This window comes from Excalfactoria chinensis, chromosome 7 (assembly GCF_039878825.1).
Source record: "Excalfactoria chinensis isolate bCotChi1 chromosome 7, bCotChi1.hap2, whole genome shotgun sequence".
Taxonomy (NCBI): domain Eukaryota; kingdom Metazoa; phylum Chordata; class Aves; order Galliformes; family Phasianidae; genus Excalfactoria; species Excalfactoria chinensis.
Window position 1 is genome coordinate 15479600 of NC_092831.1, and position 19940 is coordinate 15499539.

A 19940-nucleotide genomic window follows, 5' to 3' on the forward strand; every position below is an offset into this window, starting at 1 on the left:
GAAGCATAAATCTTCACCCCTAAAGCCTATCATAGTTACTATCAGTTATTCTTAACTAATTAAGAAGAAAACAAACATGTCTCTCTTCTTGCTGTGGGGGAAAAAAGATAAAAAAAAAATTCTCTGAGACACACAGACAGGAACTGTTTTCTTGAGACATAACAGTTTATACTTTATACTCCTTGAGGACAAGAGATGCTGTACATGGCTGTTAGTGGGCTTCATTCCACTTTTTAGAGTATGCTCTAGATTCATTTGGTTTACAGGATGTGTCCTGGGAGACTGCATAAGAACTTTGAAGAATGTCACTGACATTAAGTAATGACAGTGAAATATCTATGCATATGTCCTTTTCATTAGATATTTATTCTTTTTTCAAGTGGAAAAAGCATGGTAGTTTTCCAGAAGTCCTCATTGGAATCTTCTACCATTAAAATACATTATATATATATATAAATAAACAGAATAAGACCTATCAAAACATAGAGGATAATTCCCTTTCAAATAGGCAAACCTTGTTTTTTGTTTTTTGTGTTTTTTTGTTTGTTTTTTAAATTTATTTTTGAATTTAAAAACTGCATTTACTCACTATTTTCCTACATTTCTATTGAGGTTTTTCTTCCTACTCCATTAATGAGTGCACATCTATGCATCTATCAGCTGTGAACTAGGAAAATAAAAAAGGGGGGGGGGGGAAGACTGTTGGCATAGGCACATTTTCTACATCTGGATTTCATTCAAAGGAAGAGGGAAATCAGGAAAACAAGGATACAACAATGGCTTAAAGAACAGAGGGGAAATAAGATGGAGATCTTGAAGAAAATACTGATTCTGTTGTGAATGACCATCAGCAAAATATCATGGCTCATGAACTGAAACTGGATCCAATCACTGAAAAATACTTCTAAGTTTTAAGAATATAAGAAATGAAACTAATAAAATGGAAAGGTCTGAAGTGCTGCAGGATGTAGAATGAGCAATTACAGGAAAGCAAAATGTGTTGAAACAGCAATCAGAGCTGGAACACAGATTCCAAAATGCATGTGTTCTTTAGGAAAACAAAAATAGACGGAAAAGAGTGTCTGATGACTTTATAGACTGTGAAGACATAAAAAGGGATATGCTCGATAGAACAGTCTGGTCGTGTCAAAATAATAGACACAGTGGAAAAAAAAATGAAGTGTGTTGGAGCAGTCCTAGAAAATACGCAATAAAACTCCCAGATTATATATGGACTTGGAGGGGGCTGGGGGAAAGAGCACTAATACTGAAGAAAGCAGAACAGGGGAATCGATCCAGAATGCATTTTTTGTATTAGTTCAAGGCTTAAAATTATACATACATAAATACATGTAATAGCCGAGTGCAAGTTACAATGGGTTTACCAAAGGTAGTAATTATCAAGCTAATTGTTTTGATAATGTGGCTGTTTTTTAGCAAAGGAAATTACTGACTCATAACTGCACATCCATATACATAGATCGCCTTATGTATTAACAGCTGGAAAGACAAATGTCTAAAATGACTGAAAATTTGTTAAGGAACTACTTAAAGTTGTATCATGACATAGTATTGAAAGGGCAGCTACTGAACTGGGAGAAGCTTGGTACTGAAATTCCTCAGAAACCAGTCTCAAAAAACCCTTAAATTCAGAGCTAAATATGACATAAGAAGTAGGAACATGCAGTAGACATTTGCAGACTACACAAAATAAAAATGCAACACGAGCACTGAGGAAAAAATAAATAAATCACAATATCATTCAGGAAAAATATCATTATCCATGTAAACTTGGGCAAAGAATAGAAAATTGTAGTACAAATTAAAAATCAGCTGTGGAAAAAATTGCTGCAAGTTCAAACTTAACCACAAGGAAAAGGGAAAAGGAAAAAAATGAAATGGATACATTGAGCAAAAGATGGGCTTTCAACAACTAATGCAATGTAAGGTTAAGCAGCTGTAAAGCATAAACAGTATTTTTTTTTTTTTCCTCTGAAATCATTAACGTCATTGCACAGTGAAACCTTACTAGAACTGTAATTCTATTTCTTTCAAGGAAGATTAATTTGAACTGGAAGAACAGAGCAGACCTATAGGGGTGACACTGAGCATGAAGAGTCTACATTCCCAGAGAATAAAAGCTGTCTTGCTCTGCCCTGCCCAGACCAAATAAAAATATGATTCCCCTCTCAAATAAATAAATACATTAAAAACAAAACAAAACAAAAAAAAAAAAACAACTAAAAATAAAATAAAATAAAAGATCAGCAAATTGTATACACTTGAGATGAACTATTTAAGTCAAAAGACAACACTGGTACAAGAACACATAAGAATAAACCAGCTATAAATAAGTTTATGCTGCAGATTAGAAGATTTGTAACTCCCAGGGTAGTAACAGTATTGAACAGCCAACCAGAATCCTGAAGGACAAAAATAATTAGCTCATGTTAGGACATAGCTTTATCATTTTATAATATAATACATGGTGACAGCAGGGGACTGGACTTTGAGATTCCCTAGGCTCCTTTGTATTTTATATACTTATCTCAGAAGGGTTACAGAGCTCTTAGGCTGAGGAAAACTGTGGGACCATGCCAGTGGCCAGTGATGAGAACATTAAGATGGGAAACATTAACCTGGCACAGGGCCACACCAAGGAAAAAACTATTCCTTCAATATTGAAGCTGCTTCTCTCTGTATCTCAGGGAATGGACACAATCCTTTTCTGCCTACATATGTCTGCATGTGGATATTTTCTGACAACATTTCACATACAAGAAGGAGTAAATAGAAATAACAGTATATCTTTGCTCAGTTTTTGCTTCAGCATAATTCACCGATGTGTTCCCAAATTAAGCACCAAACAGTGTCACAGAGCTCAGCATGCCAGCTTGGCAAAACCATTCTGCTATGGATACGCATTACCTGCTCCATTTCTATTTAAGTACTAATGCAGTTTATTTTCTTCTCTTCTTCCTTTATTTTATCTAATGACTACTCACTCTCACCCTCTGATATTATAATCTACACTGGTATATGATAAAATTCTGCTGGGCTACATCCAGAGACCTCCAAAATACTAATTTTGTGATGGTTTTTTTTGTGCATTTTTTTTTTTTTCTTTCTTTTTAAAAGAAAGATATCCTCAGTGCTTAGAGATTGTGAAAAGTGGTTTTCCTTTTATGAACTTTAAGCATGTGGCAGTGATCAAATGGGTACAGCTGTCCTTTAAGGACATTGGCAATTATTGTCATCATACCTCCTGTTAGGCAGTTCAAATTGCTTAAAACTTTGATAATGATTACTTGACTGCATTTAAATGAAGGTCGTTTACCCTTCCATTCCCTACTTATATAGCTTTTTTTCTGTGCAACACGCCTCAAGGCCCTTTCCAAAGAAGACTAATCAGTACACAAAATTATATTGAAGCAAATAACCTTGTCACAAATTCCATTACACAGTAAAAGCTAAATAAAAAATAATAGCTTTCCCAACTATATTTAAAAATATATATCCACTTAGTGTCAAGCTTTTCAAGTAGAAGAGAATGCCACAGAAGAGCACAGATTGCTCTGCACAGCAAGGAAACAAAAAGTAAACTATTGCCGTGGTACGTTTAACCAGTACTCGCCCTACCTTACCAGTACAGCAGGCAATTGCAAAAATCAGTACCTTCAAAATGCTGCCTCATGCTAAACTCAAAGTTTTTCAATGGGAATTTCAAAGGAACAGCTGAAGCTATGTCTAGGAAGGCCAACCAGCCAGTGGAACAGAAATCACCTTGTCTAGCGATAATAACTGTTTTAAGGTTTGATTGGGGCAAGACTAGCATCAATCTGACATTTTCTTAAAGGAGAGCTGCAACCGTTTCGCTCAGCCTGCCAGTTCAAAAGGAAAGAAAGATTTCTTCCCATAAATAGAGGTAATTTCTTATCTATGTACACATACAACACTCTACACCAGCTCAGACAAGTGAATGCACTTCCCCTGCTTGCAAGTCTAGACAGGAGAAAAGATGACTGATAATGTCACTCCCATTCCATAGCAGGCTTGCTGGCTACTTACTGGTAACTCCGATGTTGACTGCAAATACAGCAGTCTATATAAAATCCTGCAGACTCTTTGCACCACTGTAAATTGATGCAACTAAAAATATCAAGTAAAAACAGTATGGAAATTACTTTTTTTTTTTTTCAGTAGTGGTGGATCCTAACCAAAGAAGAGATTTTATCCACATTTGTGGCAAAATCAGCCCTTCCCATGTCAGAAGTCTGGGACTATAACTGCAAGAAAAACAGCAAACAAGAAGATAAAAAGACAAAATCTTAGTTGTTAAAAGATGTAGCATTAAGTTTATAACACTAGTTGTGCTGCAGAATATCACATTGAACACAAAAATCCAGTAATCACTCTTGTAGATATGTTCTATGCTTGTTTCTCAGTAGAAAAAAGCAGAAACCAAACAAAAACAGCTGTAACCCTTCTGAAGGGAGAAAACATCCAGAAGGCAAGAGGATACCAACCATCTAATCTTCCATGTAATTTACCCCTTTTTTGGCTTCCAAGAGTATGGTAGGGAAGGAAAAGAGAAGAAAAACAGCAAGGGAGAGCTGTAAAGATGCACAGAAACAACTATTTGCATTATTGCTGATTTTAGCTTGTGAAAAATGAAGAAAATAAGGAAGCATGATATAAATGATGAAAGAGAAAGAGAACATTTGGGAAACTCATTTTAAAATTAGAGAGAAAATAGCTTGTATAAATAAAACTCTTGCTGCACAGTAATCTACAAGATGCTTCTGCTTAAAGTGATGAAACAGTCTTTGTTCACAGAGTCCTGGCTGCCAACATTTATACAGAGTTTGGCATACTACATGGTGATCTTTTCACACACAAAAACAAACACGGTTTTCTTTTGGAAGCTACAAACCCCTTTCACAATTGCAACTGAGATGATTTATTGGCCAATTGACACTTCTTGAATTAATTCTTCTTCAAGTATAACCTAGGAAATTCCATCTCCTATCGGTTATGTCAAATTTGACTGCCTCAGGTGAAATTTCTCCTTTCTTAATTATTTTATTATCTCATTAATTCTCCCAGTCCATTAGTTACAATCCCATGTCCCCCTCAGAAGAAATCTCTTCTTTCTCGAGGTCTATACCTTTCAAGAACCTCAAATAAACAATGTCCTCCCTTGGCAATCTCCTCACTATGCTAAATACATTTCACTACTGTCATTTCCCCTCAGAAACTAACCAGTGCTCCTTTTTACTCACCAGGCTTTTTCCTATCTCTCCTGTACTCAGAATTCAAGAGGGGAACTATGGGAGCAATCCTCTTAAAGGTGGAAATATGTTTCTGCTCCTCTCTATTCTGTGCTATGACTGTAAAGTACATATGCCTCCATCCAGAAAAGTGCTCTTGAAAATTGTACATTGCAAACCACGTTTTAGTTGTTGCCCACTATACCTTTGTGTAAGGTGTTAATAAAAGGTGACACACACCATGCTGTAAATCCATTGATGGAAAAAGCAGCATGCATTTTGGTGCCACGCTGAAGGAAAGAGCTTAGTACAGATACTCTTTCACAACTGTTGATCACTGGGGCAGGCTGCCCACTGCAGAGCTGGGGGAACCTTCAGTCCTGGAGTTTGTCACACATCAGCTGGACAAGGCTCTGACTGATCTGGCCTAATCCTAAATAAGCTCTGCTTTTAGCAGAGGGCTGAGTCCTTCAGAGACCAAAGGTCCCTTCAAACCCAACCTACTCTCTCTGAGTCACAAGCTTTTGATTATTCCACAATGTAGCATCTCATATAACTATGCAAAACTACCCATCAGATCTTTTGCTGCACTACTGTTTCCCTTACAGTCTGAAACCAAGTGCAGGATATACGAAGACTCGACCTCTTTTCCTGGTAGTACTGAGAAGGATTTTTATTTATGTAAATATTTAGTGGATTCAGCTTCTCTTAGACTGTAGGCATTTTACAGAATGCGAGAACACAGAAGATGGCTGGAACGCACTGGAACAGGGAGACTAACTCAACAGAATTAGAACGGGGATTATAACTGACTTTTTCTAACTTTTCTCAAGAATTCTGCAGCCTGAATTAGAGGATCATATATGCCATCTTATCCAAGGCCTTCCAATCCATGTGCTACTCACGGTAAATCATCAAACCACTGTAATACTGTTTCCTCTACAAGAGGATCAAATACAGTGCTTTTGAGGACAGTCTCTGCTTACAGCAGTATAGAGATTATTTTAGACACAACTAGAAATGGCAGAGTTCCTTCAGGGTTGGATTTGCTAGCCTGGTGTTTAACACAGAATATACACAGTAAGAGCTCCGAGTCAGGATGTGTGATATGCTCCAGTGAAGAGCAAAAGAAAAAATAAACTAAAAAAGGCAACACAAAAATATTAAAAAAATATATATTTTCTTAAAAAACAAAACAACAACAACAAAAAAACCAAACAACAAACCCTCAAGTACCAAATCAATTTAAGCGTAATATACCAAAGAACAAAAAGTCATGCAAGGTTACTAAATACCTAATTGAGAGTTCATTCTTCAATATATTGACCATCACAGAACTGAATTAGTAAAATTATATCAGATCTGCTCCGAAAGTGGATATTGGTAGGACAGCAGAAGAAGTTGAACCTCTCCATCAAAATTCCATTACACTTTGTTTCTGTGCAACAGACAGAAATAGTGTCTAATGGGGAAGTGTGGAAAAAAAAAAAAATTGCATCCACCAACATTCATCAATGCTTACTGAGTGCTTATGGAGACAAAACTGTTGAGGTGAGCACAGTGATGAATTTCAGCAGTGGCATCACCTCCACTTGTGCAGATTTTATTATTTATTTATTTTTACAGGCCTGGCATGCAGGTTCTTGTTCACTGCTAGCAAAAATGCAAAAACAGTGATGACTGCTGAAATGTTGAAATAGTGGTTTGCAGCTGAGAATCTGAACTATCAAGTAGCACTATTGTGCTCTTTGTAACTACTGTCATTTCAGTGGAAATAAATACAAGGCATCACTTTTGAAGTGACCAACTAAATCAATGAAAAATTCTTGTGTGCTTTCCAGCAAGAACATGCCTACCCTGAAGTCAGATTGGTATCTCTTGAATTGGTGTTTAGCAAGCAAGAGAGCAGCCTGCCAAAATGGCTCCTCCAAAATTTGTTTGCTTAAAGAAGATGCAGGTTGATAAACTCTTCCACAATTACATTTCCTCTGGAATTAAAGAATAACACTTTCGACTTACAAACATTGTAGAGATATAGCTAATTTTTTTGAACTTTTATCCAGGCTATCATAATAATAAAACACTGAAAAGTATTTTCAACACAAGCTGAAAACATACACCAAAAAAGAGCAGATAATAGACTCACAAAAGGAGGCCAATATTTGGATTTCTTCCACCACTGCTTAAAATTTTTGATATGTCTAGACAAAGAATTCAGTTTCAGAATAAAAATCACATAGAAAGGAAACACTGTATGTCATTCAGCTCTTAAGTCTTATCCATTCAGGAAAAAAAGTTAATGTAAAGTTTTAGGTGGAAGATGCAGTGATTATTTTGAATATCTGATAATCAGAGGTATTGATCATTTGATAATCACAAAAGCATGCAGGTTTATCTTTGAACTTGCTAAAAATGTATGGAGGTTGTTCCAAAAGTAATGCCTCCCATCTGTTCCCATGGAAACTGGAACATATACAAAGAACCTGATAATACTATTTGATAGAACAAATTCTCAGGAACAAAACAATTTTTCAACAGTCACCACAATTAGTTATACATTCTTGTCAGCAATCAACAAGAGCCTGCATACCATACTTATAAAAATCTGCAGCCGTAGAATATATAATTACACATATAGCCCCTGCTAAAAGAGACTTGATAGCCTAAAGACCGCATGGAATTCCCATTGCATCTTCAGTACTGTATCTCAAACATCATACCTCTCAGCTGCTATCACTTGGTATTCTGTCTTTAAGGCAGTCACAATGCAGATACTTCTGGACTAGATTGACATCTACTATAATCACATGGCAGATCATAATCACTGTGCAGAATAATTCTATCTGAAAGTACAACTGAGGAAATACAAGTGATATTCAGTAAAAGACAAACATGGCATCTTCATGAAAGAAAAGTCAACCATGCAACTCAAAACCATAAATGTTTAAGACTACCATTACTTGTGATCTTACTTATTTGAAAGCTTTTACATCCAGTACTAAGGTAACCTTCTTAGACCGCCTGGAGAATTGGTTTAAGATATCTCAGTGGGATATCAGACATAAACTGGCTGAACTGTTAACCTGAAAGAAACCATCCAGTATTGCCCTAGAATTAATTAGTTCCACTTTAACATGGAAAAGGATTTCAGTGGGAAAAGTGCCAGAATGAGAGCCATCAAAGCAGACCTATGGTAATCACCAGAGAGCAGGAGTATTAATCTATCTGATTAATCTGTTGAGCTGTAATAGTTCCTCAAGGGCAGTGTGATGAGCTGGTAGGTGAACCTGGTGTCATTCTTCTACCTCGTGTACTGGAAGGATATTGGTCTGTGCAAGAATGCTTGTTGGTAACACCAACGTTTCCTTTTTGCCTTGATAGGAACTGGCTGAAAGTAGATGAATAAATCTTTATTGAAATTTTTGCAATGCTTTTTGCCAGAACCATACTGTCCTTGGTTACACCAAGTAGGACTGAAGCAAAAGGCCTTGAGATGAATACTGAGCCGCGATCATAGAATCAGAAGCTATTACAGAAGCCAGTCCTGATACAAGAAGAAAATACGTTCTGGTAATAAGAGCTGTTAGGAGCCCCTCTGCTGGGGAAGCAGAGCAGGGTTTTGACAATTGAAGGAGAAAAGCAACACAGTAAATAAGTTAATAACTGACTACACAGCTACTGTCAGTCTTTTGTTACATTAAAACACTACTGTACTCCATATCAGTAGGCCTTAAAAATTTTGGCTTCTCTTGAGTACCTGAAAGCTGGGAGTCACAAGGTCTGGAGACAGAATGTGGGTTCACTGTATTTCAGAAAGGGTTTCTCCTTCTGTCCCCCCTGCACCCTCTTAAAAGAGGATAAACATATTTATCTCAGCTTCTGGTCCCTAAGAGAAAACTTACTAAAGCTATCCAAAACTGAGGTGCTGGAGAAAGCATGATGGCAGAGACATTATATGCTGTGCACCAACAAGGAAAATTCCTCACTGACTGAGCAGAAATGTTTATAGTATCAGTAAACTTCTACAAGCACCTGGACTGACACCAGTAAGACCACTAAGACAAATGCCAGTTATTACCAAGGATGAGCTGCAATTAAGAGTTTTCCAGGCATACAATATGAGATAATGGGAATGAACAGCAAGTAATTATCAAGCAAACTCAAATCATGAAACTGGAACAAAAAAAAAAAAAAAACAAAACAAAAACTTAACATATACTATTTCAACAGACAAAATGATGCCAATGATTTAAAGCCCAGAAAAGATGCTAGTGCTGAATCATCAAGAGCCATAACTTTATCTGTCCAGGCTCCTAATAGAGGAAATGCTTGCATTTCTGTCATGTTTTTAAGAAGATGGTATTTTCTATTGAACTCAAAAAACAAACAAACAAAAAAAAAAAAAACCAAAAAACAAACCTGTTTCAAACCAGTTAGCCTCTACCTGGCTAACATGCAGAATAGTTTTAAAAGGGAAACCACAGTCCTATAGGAAGTGAAGATTGAGCATCTTTTATTTTACTCATCATCTTGCTATTTTTTATGCTTTATCTCCATTCATGCATTAAGCACTTTTTCCTCTCCTCTCTTGGCCATCTCAGCTCTGGAATCACACTGGGACTCAATCACTTTGCAGTCCCTGACCCAGAGTATTGATTCAATGCAATAAGAGATGCTTCAATGTTGTGGAAGATGCCATTCAGTTATAAACAGTAACTAAACCATAAAACTATATTATTACTTAGCATCCATTCATTTAATCCAATAATATGTTTAAATATCTTTGAGTTCTTTAATCAACTCTCCACAGTAGCTATGTAGCTCCAGCAAGACAAGAAGAAAAAAAAGCCCAAATGCTTTTTGGAGCAGAATCAGATCAAATTTTCTAATTTGGTCCCCTCTCCAAAATAACAGTAGGTAGACTTTTAATAGCCTTCTTTGAAAAACAAATTTAGTTAATATACACTAGTTTAGGTTATATAGATTATTTAGCTAATATGGATTAGTTTAACTTATTTTCAAATAGATAATTGCCATCCATTTAATCTTTTCATAACAGACTTGTTCTCTTTCCAAGCCCTATACAGACACCATATTCCCATGAAATATCCCATTCATCCCACCTTTCATTATCAAAGGGAATTTAAAACTCAGTCATCCTACCATAGCCAAGGGCATACAAAAGACCAAAAATTACTTCAGAAAAACTATTTCTCAGAAATGGTCCAGAAGGAAATTAGAAGCCTTCTCTCTCCACTACTTTGTTCTCTTTCAACATTTAACTGTTACAAAACTTAATGTATCTTCCTATTTATTTAGCCTCAAACTCATAACAAGAAACATTTTCCTCATTTTACAAATCTAAGTGGTACAACAAATCTTTTAAACAAACACATGATAGAACTGTAATGAAATCAATCCCCAATCTTGGAAATTATAACATTACAGGTAAATAAATGAGTTCTGTGTACTGTTGCATGGCTTCCTCCTGTCCAGTTAACACGATACAGATAGGATTAAGTAAAACAGAGACAATTATTTCCAACACAGAGGAGGGAAACAAACTACCAACAGAGGAAGAACAAATAACAGAATACATTAATTACAAATGACTTTAGTGGTAGGAAACCAATAAAGACAGCAAAACAGGCAATCCAGGTACCACGTTGATGCATCTCAAAGCTTTCCTCTTGCAAAATCTAGTAAAAGAATGCACTGAGAATTACGCTGCTCTCTACTGTTCAGCCTGTTTTTGTATCTCTATGATAAAAAGACGTAGCTTCTGGAATATACCCCAAGTCTAAAAGCCTTTACTGATCAATCTGTAGATTTTAATTATGAATTACTCTACCAATGAACCAACAAGTTTCAAAGACTTGCCTTTTTGTGGAGGTTCAGCACAAGACTCTGAAGAGGACAGAAAGTACTACCTGAAGCAGGTATCATCCCAACTGCAATAGACAATGGAGAAAATCATTATGGCAAAATTCATTTGCCATAAAGAGTAGAAGTATTTTAAAGATACGTCTTAAGATACAAGCCAAACATTTCAGACAAAACAGGCCATGTCTATTGTTAACTTCATATGGAGAAGATTAGAAGGGAGGAAAAAGGGGCCCTCAAAGTTCTATTAAGCACACCAAATTCAAATAAAGAAAATCCCGTATGTATTGGAATGGCAACAGTAGCTTCTGAGCAAGAAATAACTCTGGAGGAGGTAAAGATAAGTCTCCTTACCCCAAGGCCAAGTTTTAGTCTCTCTTCTTCAATTCCACCCTCCTTAAGATGAAAATTGTAACAAGAATCCATAGTTAAGTGGATACAGCAAGTTACTCCTATCTGTTAAAACCTAACTTCCATCAAAAAAGAATTCAAGAGTGAAAATAGTTGGAGCTGAAAGTTAGCTTTATGAAAGATGGTCAAGAAGTCAAATCCAAATGATTCTCTCATTTTTATCAGAACATAAACTGAGGAACGTGGCAGAGACTCTCACACAGTAATTTTTAACCCCGATATGCCAAAACATCATTTTACTTAACTGAGAAGCAGATTGGTAAACCTGCAGTAATTCAAACTCTTTGGCTATTAGCAATTAACACAGGTATCACATTCAGATGAATGGGTAAACTTTCATTAATAAGTTCTTTGGGATCTTTAGTGTTTTAAAGTACAGAATAGTGGCATTCAGCTAGCATACAATAAAAAAATAATAATGTGGAAGTGTTGTTGGGAGTTGAGGCTAACAGCAGGAAAGATTTGGGACTTGGGTACTACAATGCCAAATGCGAGTCACTTTGTTCTTTTCACTGGCCAACTGATTAATCTAATTCAATTACAAAAGCAGAAGAAAGTTGTGAGAAACTTTCTGTGCACCAAACTGTTCCCAGTACTACTGCTAGACAAAGTAAGAATATTTCCTTTGCCATGAAGAAAAGTTACACTCGTTCCTCAATCAATTGCTAGCAGTATTGACAGACAGGTAAAGGGCTACATATCACTAACATCTTGTTACACAACATATCAGAAATCTCATTCAGTTCAAGGAATATAGAGATGGAGATCAGGGAGGGGAGAAATAAGGAATAGGTGGAAAAAAGAAAAAAACAAAGAACAAAACAAACAAACAACAACAACAAAAAAAAAACTGAAAAAGAAGAACATGAATAAAGCACTTCCATGAAAACTTTCTTTCTTGTCAGCAGAGCATTAGGTATGTCCAGAGCATTTAAGTGTCCCATCAGGTAGAGATGATAGTAAAGAGAAAAGAAATGGGAAGAAATCAACATGAAAGATTTTGTGTATATCATTACAAGGTCTCAAAGTACAATGAGACAGGCACTGGGCAAATTTTATTTTCTTGGTTACTGCCACAAATGTTTTCCAACCTTACCATTATTTATAACAGATTTTGTAAATTTTCGGACTCATCCAGAAAGCATTACACAAACGTAAATCATAGTATCGGTTAATGCAGATTCTTTAATTATCAGCCATAATAAAACATTAACATAACATGTACTGCTGATTTTCAGCGAAGAGAAAAAACCCTATTGTGCTGAACTGACAGAACTACAGATACCGCAGAAGAAAGGAACTTTATGCTCTATTTTATAGACAAATAACCCCATCAACTACAGACCAAACCCTATCTGGATAGAAAAGAATTACAGCACAACTGTACTGGAGAATCTGTGATAATGAGCCATAATCATACAAATAATGTTTAAGTAAATGTTAACAAGCTCTATCTTCACTGAAGATCCATAACATATCAAGGTATTGGGCTCTTCTATGTGCTACAGATATTGTAATAGCTCTTGTCTTTTGTAACATACTGGGAGCTCATATCATAGACATTCTTCCCAAAGGTTACTACAGTATGGATTGCAGCTGTTCCATTGTAGTCCCTAAAATTATTGCCAAAAACTGCCAAAATCTCATTGACCATTCACCACTCTAATTACAGGATGGGGTAGAGGCTGAAAAACAGAATGTTGTCACTTTTGCTCTAGGCAAATACATACACACAAAGTTACTCTGCTTCTCTAATTTCACAGCAGTCAATAACTAAGAATTAAATTACATAATTTTATAGACTGTTTCTTAGTAGTATAAACATTAAAAGAGTTGGAAGGGAAGAATCCATTCTTCATATTCAACAGGATAACAGTTGTTTGGTTGGACACTGAGATTATCCCTTCAAGTTAAAATAAAAATAAATTTTAAAAACACATACACAAAAGAACAGAGAACGGGCAAACAAAACTGTCATATTATCATTGGCATCAAAACAGAGAAACTTGTAACGTACTTCAAACTAAATCAAATGACCCAGCAGCCTGAGGAAGGGATATTAATAGCAGCTAGGGCACAGCAGAGAACAGCCCAGAGCCAGCAGCAGACTTTCCACAGCTCTTCTCAAGCAGCCACCCCAGCATCAGGGCAAGGGGGGGCGGGGAGCTTTGCAACATGGACTTGGAGGGGCTGCTCTGGGCTCCAGCATCTCCCATCAGCCCAGTACCGCCTGCAGGAATGGGTTCAAATACACCTCTCAGCACCAGCTCACACTGCTTTTGATGAGCTTTTAGGCCACTTCTGCAAAAGACTGTGCTATGTAGTGAGGTCTGGAGAAAACAATGGAGATACATAGGTTGCCCTGAAAGTAATGCCTTCTATTTATTCCACACGACAACAGCTACAACAAGCACAGAGAACATTCACAGCTACAAAACACTATTTTTCAACATACCACTATTAGCTATGCACTGTTGCAAGCAATGAGCAAGAGCTTGCATGCCATGATCATAATAAAGCACACTGGAGAATATGACTCGCTGTTTCACCAGTGCTGTGATGGTGCTGTTGCTAGGAAAACATTGCCCATGCAGTCCATCTTTCATTAGCCCAAATAGATGGAAGTCAAAATTAGTCTGTACAATCAGCAAATATACAGGGTGGTGTGGTTAGGTTGGCATCAACAGATTGTAGAACTTAGAAAGATTATCACAGATGGAAAGGGATAATCAAAAGTAAATTAAAATGCTCACCTATGCCCTAGGCTCACAGAAAATCTCCAAAAGAAGGAATCTCCAGAAAGAGATCCTTCCTCAGGGGCAGTCAGCCCTTAAATGGATTCTAGGAGAATTACAGGCAGCCTTCACTCCTTCCAGTCACACAGCTGAATTGCCTTCACCTGTGCTGCCGCAGCTGACTCAGTGCTTGCCTCAGGTGCTCAATCAGTGGCTCAGGCTGTTACTCAACAGTTCCCATACAAAGTCAAATCCTGACTATACAGTGGGTGTGGCAGGGCAGTCCAGCAAAGACTGGCAATGTGCTCCACGGGCTTCAAAAAGGTATGGCACCTGCTGTTATCATGTCACAAGAGAAAGGTTTTCTTCTTCTCTGGCCTGACTCTAGAAGTCCAAGCCTTCAGCTCAGTCAGTGCTGTGATGTAACAGTCAGAGTTGATGGTTTGTCCAGGATCCAGTAAATCTGGAAGGATCACTCCTTTCCTATGCCAAAAGACAGTGCACATCACTTTACCTGCTGAGGTCAATGTCTTGATCTTTTTCGTTGATTCATGTGTTGCCACTCCATGGACTGTTGTTTTGACTCTGGCTTGTAATGATGACACCACATCTTGACACTGGTAATGATGTGATGAACCAGAAAACCATCACTTTTAGCCTCCTATTGGTTCAATAGGTCCCAAAAAACTTGCACATGGTGTTCTTTCTTTTTCTGCGTGAGTGTCACGGCACCCACCTAATGCAAGCTTTGCAATATTCCAGCATTGCCACCATAGTTTCAAACACATTGAAGCCAATATTCACTTCTGTAGACAGTTCCCTGGTCATAATCAGCCAGTTTGGATGGATTAGCTGATTGAGACACATTTCACTTTGTGGTGTGACAACCATGTTTGGTCATCAGGAATGCGGCTTGTCCTTCACATTGCTGTCTCCACTGCTGAAACACACCACCCACTGCCTCACTGGGCTCACATCCACTGTATGGTCTCCATAAACATTCAGCAAGCGTTGATGAGCGTCACTGAGTTTTGTTTTTTACACATGGGAGAATTCATTGAGACATCTTTGCTTCATATGCAATTCCATGTCAGATGCCATTTTGTCAGACTGCCCCTCTGCTGCCATCTGTCACATGGCAACAACACGTAATGGCATACTGGTAGGAAGGTTCAACCTCTACTGCCATACCACCAACTCTGATATCATGGGCCAAGATGATAAAATAGGAGGCATTAGTTTTGGAGCAACTCTCTTAGTATTGAAGAAAGTAAATGTGCTATGAGCAAGTCCCTATCCCCTGTTTTGTACTGATTACATTCCCTTAATGAGAGGCAGGAAAAAAGAAAAACAAACAAAGCAAGATGGAGAAATGGCTTTCATCAACAAAAAAGCATACATCAGCCAACAAGCTGAATAATCACAAAATGGGGAAAAATCCTGATCCAAGCATTAATGATTCAATTAGTATTCATTGAAATAACATTGATTTTAATTAATCTATCTCACATCACTGTACATATCCTATGTGCTTTCCACTACAGTTTAAAAATCATTACTGTATTAGCCTGCTAAGTACTCATACTGTTAAAAATAAGAAAAAGGATGCACAAATTTGCCAAATAAATATTTTAAAGCCTCAAATAGCCAATAAAGAAAAATGAAATGTAATTGCTTGTCACTGGACATTATTAATATGGAACACATGCGTACACTGCCATCTGTATTATCAACATTATTTAATTCATTGGAACTTCAGTATATTAAAATACTGGTAAAAACTGCACTAGCCAAAGTGTACATTTACCAGCTTGTATTTGTACAATACAGAATCTGGCACTGTTTTGCGACTGACTAAAACATAACACTTTTCATTTATTCTACTGCTCTGCCCTGAGCTCATCTAAAATACACAAGAACAAAAAACCTACATGTTCCTGTCTGAAGCAGGCCCAGCAGATCAATAGAGAATACCTACGTCCATCACAGAGCTTTGCTAGAGATGATGCGGAACAAAGTGCATTTCTAAAGGAAGCTCCAAGAGCCGCCATAATTCCTAAAGCTCTGTGCACCACAGCCCACCACAAACAGCACACAAGAACTGCTCTTCTCGGCTTTTGGGCAACACTCTCCTTTTCACGTTAGGTAACACTGACACATTGGCCTCAGCACTTCTGCACAGTATTTTACCAGTGGGTCTCTACTGAGATGGATAAAAAGTAAAGAAGAGAAATGTACAGGCAAATGGTATTTGATAGGGAGGAAATGTTAGCATCAGCAAGACTGGTCTGAGCTGACTGGTATGCTACAAGTGATTTCATAAAGGGATAAAAATAAATACACTCCTCTTTGCATTCTCATGGCTTTACCTTTTAAATCACAGTGATATAGTGAATCCGCTATTATTCTTGTTGGGTTTTTGTTTTTGCATTTTTTTTTGTATTATTATTTTTTTTAAATGATGTATTGAGGGAAATTTTGACTGAACAGAGTCTGTTCCTGTTTAACTGAGTAACTACAGATCAGAGACATGACAGTCCAAGCAGTTGGTTTTAAACACGGGCTTTTGCTCCCTATAGGTCTTTAATTAAGCTCAGTCAATTTTTATTAGTTTCCACAGGTTCAGATTTCAGTGCAAGGCAATCAAAATACTTTAAATCTTGTCAGTCATCTGTCTTGGTGCCCAAGAGACCCTTTCATATCACAGCTTTTACCTCATCCTCCAACAATGCTCATACCTGTTCTCTTAATTGATACTTGTTTACAGTAACCATTTCTGCTATGTGTGAAATACTTTCATGTGTAAAATAAACTGTAAGTAGCATTTCACCATTCTCTACCCTAAACTCATTATCTAAATGCTATAGGTTATTCCATGTTTCTAGACACACAAAGTACACAAGTGCTGATTGTCTTATTTAGAAACAGTTGTGGTCACCTTAGGTGTGCTGGCAGTTCAGCAAGGGGCATAGCCTGCCTCTGCACATCATTGTAGGAAAATAGGACAGAAGAGCCTGCATTCCAGACATCTTTCAAAAAAAAGAAAAAATGCCATAATTGGTTCATCAACAGCATTCAACCAAGTGCAATATAACGCTCACGCTCAAGTCTATTTTATATATGAATATCTGTCTAAATATATACCTACATAGACACTTATGTCTTTTCACACACAGTATTGAAATACGTTATCGTTACCAATGGCACAACGCCTTGCAGCAGCCTGCACTATGTAAATACAATAAGCACTATCACTTAAACCACAGAAGTATTTAAACACCATCTCCATAAACAACCTCAATGCACTTCAGCTTCCACAGAAGTATGTATTTGTTAAAGCTTTTTTTTTTTTTTTTCTTTACCTGAAAAAAGAAAAACACTAATAGCACCATGGGAGTTTCAAGAAAGGCAGGCAAATTATGATCACATTTACCATCTAATTTGCTCTCTGAGGCTTGTTCAAACAGTGCAAACATTGTGCTCCTCTTCTTCATTTGTTCTGACAAGCAGGATGACAACTAATCACCATCAAGAGCTTTCCCACTCTCCAGGCCCCTGTTTTCTGTTTATCCAATTTGATGCTTTCCAACCAAGGAAACCGTTAGCCTTCCCTGCCACCCCAGCTGAGAAGGCCAGATCTCCAAGGCCGGATTTCAAGTAAAAGTCTTGAAGGGTGTGAATCCTCAGTGATAAACAGGAATAATACGAGCCCTTTCTGCTGTGCCATGTGTGATAGCAGTGGCAGTGAGTTCTGTACAGGGTGACAAAAACACCCCAGGGAGGCAAAGGAAGTTGGAGACTGACACAGAAAAAGTAGGCTAAGGAAAGGAGAGGCAACTTCAACCATCTTCCTTCATTTCCCATAAGACAGACCTCTGAGTTATCCCAAGCATTCCTAAGAATTTAAGAAATCCAAAAGCGTATGATGGAAGAAAGAGAAAAGAAAGAGAACAAAAATGAAAAAACCTTGGAGAATACCGGAGAGCTACTCCAAGGCTGTCTGTCCTTTGATAGATCTCTCAAAAACTATTGCACTGAATGACCTTGATAAGACTCAGCCACACAATCAAATTACAAGTTAAGCCAGTGCCATTGTCCACACATTCTCTGTCATGTCTTCACTCAAACCACAGGCAAGACAAAACAAACAAAAGCAAAAAGGACTAAGCCATATTACCTCATGTGCCTGTGGGCCAAAACAGTACACAGATAGTCATCATTCCTTAGCAGATGTATAAGCCATAAAGATTTGCAGATGGGCCAAACAACATGGTTACAAACCCGAAAGGATAAACAAGGTCGGAAATGTGATCTTTAATAGCATATATAAAACTTGTATATGTATGCAAATAAGAACTAAAATCAACATTCTTGAAGGAAGGTCATACCAAAATTGGGCAATGTGATAAGCAATATACTCAGCATAGAAAATCCCCCAAATTTTCATTGCCTTAGCTGTCAGATATTGTATTATTTCTGATAGCATGACAGAAAACAACATCAACAGGCAGCTGGCTAACTCCAGATTCATCAATTTAAAGAGGTCCTGACCTTCACGTAGACCAAATTCACACCAGAAGTTTTTTCTTCCCTTTTCTTTAATAAGCCTTTGAAAAATGCAGCTAGGCTTTAGTTGGCTGAATGTACACACTCCTTTACAACTACCTGTGTCTGCCAGCAGGCAGCAGCCCACAGCACCAGCCAACGTCAGCTAGTGACAGCCAACGTCAGCAGTGTCACTAGCCAATGCCATGCAGCAGATTCAGCTATACAAAGCACTGACAGTAGGAAGACACCTGGCTCAAGCTCTGTGCTACTTTTTGAAAGGTTATTAGATATTTTCCTACATTTTGCAGTCCTGTTGCTTACACATAATTGAACAATCTGCACTAGAATACACTTTGAGTCAGGTGACTGTCCATGAGATACTGTGAAAATTTCTCCTTATTGGAAGGGAAAGGTAATTTTTTTTTCCACAAAAAAATCTGCAAGAATTTTCAAACAAGTCCCAGTTTCAGAAGTTCTTCTTCATAAAACTTCACATTTTTCATGCTTACTAAGGAAAACGTACAGAATTCAAGCATGACAAATGCAAATAGCTTTAGAGCCTACTTACTGGCAAAGCAATGAAACAGGTGATACATAACCTATACCACTTCTTGTGAAAATACTATTTAAAACAGAGTAGAATTTTGCGAACTAATGACTGCAAAGATTTCAATGAAACCAGGCCTGATAAAATGCTCTGGAAAGATGTTGATATATTCTTGGAAGGGCCAAAGGAAAATAAAACCAAAAAAAACCCATTCCCCTTAGCCCTGCTGCTTCCAAGAGTACTTGCAATTTCCTTTTATTGAAAAAGATTTAGAGGACAGGAATACCAAGTCTGACCCTGCTGCATGCTACATGAGGGCCTTCAGTTTGCTCTCTATTACAACAGTAAATATCTTCATGGAAGCGAAGGTTTCTCCACTCCACTCTGCCATCCATGCATCGCACCAGTCTAAGGACCTAAGGTGGATTTTAGAGATTTAATAACAGAACCAGTAGCTTAACATATATTTAAATTATACCAGTCCACTGTCATGTCAGTATATAATCTTCACAAGAATCTGAGCCTGAAGATGTGGCAGACCTGAAC

At 37.5% G+C, this 19940-nt stretch overlaps 1 protein-coding gene across 9 annotated transcripts in view; it reads right to left on the bottom strand.

Moving 5' to 3' along the window:
• The window catches only part of FIGN (fidgetin, microtubule severing factor), a 104773-nt gene that overhangs the window by 40625 nt on the left and 44208 nt on the right, over positions 1 to 19940 (bottom strand). Inside the window, exon 3 of one of the 9 annotated variants that reach the window (XM_072342260.1) lies at positions 11151 to 11221. The exons of 7 other annotated variants lie outside the window; for them this stretch is intronic. The gene's annotated coding sequence lies outside the window, so the exon portion shown is untranslated. Of the gene's footprint in view, positions 1 to 11150; positions 11222 to 14317; positions 14347 to 19940 lie in introns of those variants that run through there. One more of the 9 variants, XM_072342263.1, reaches the window with a different exon arrangement.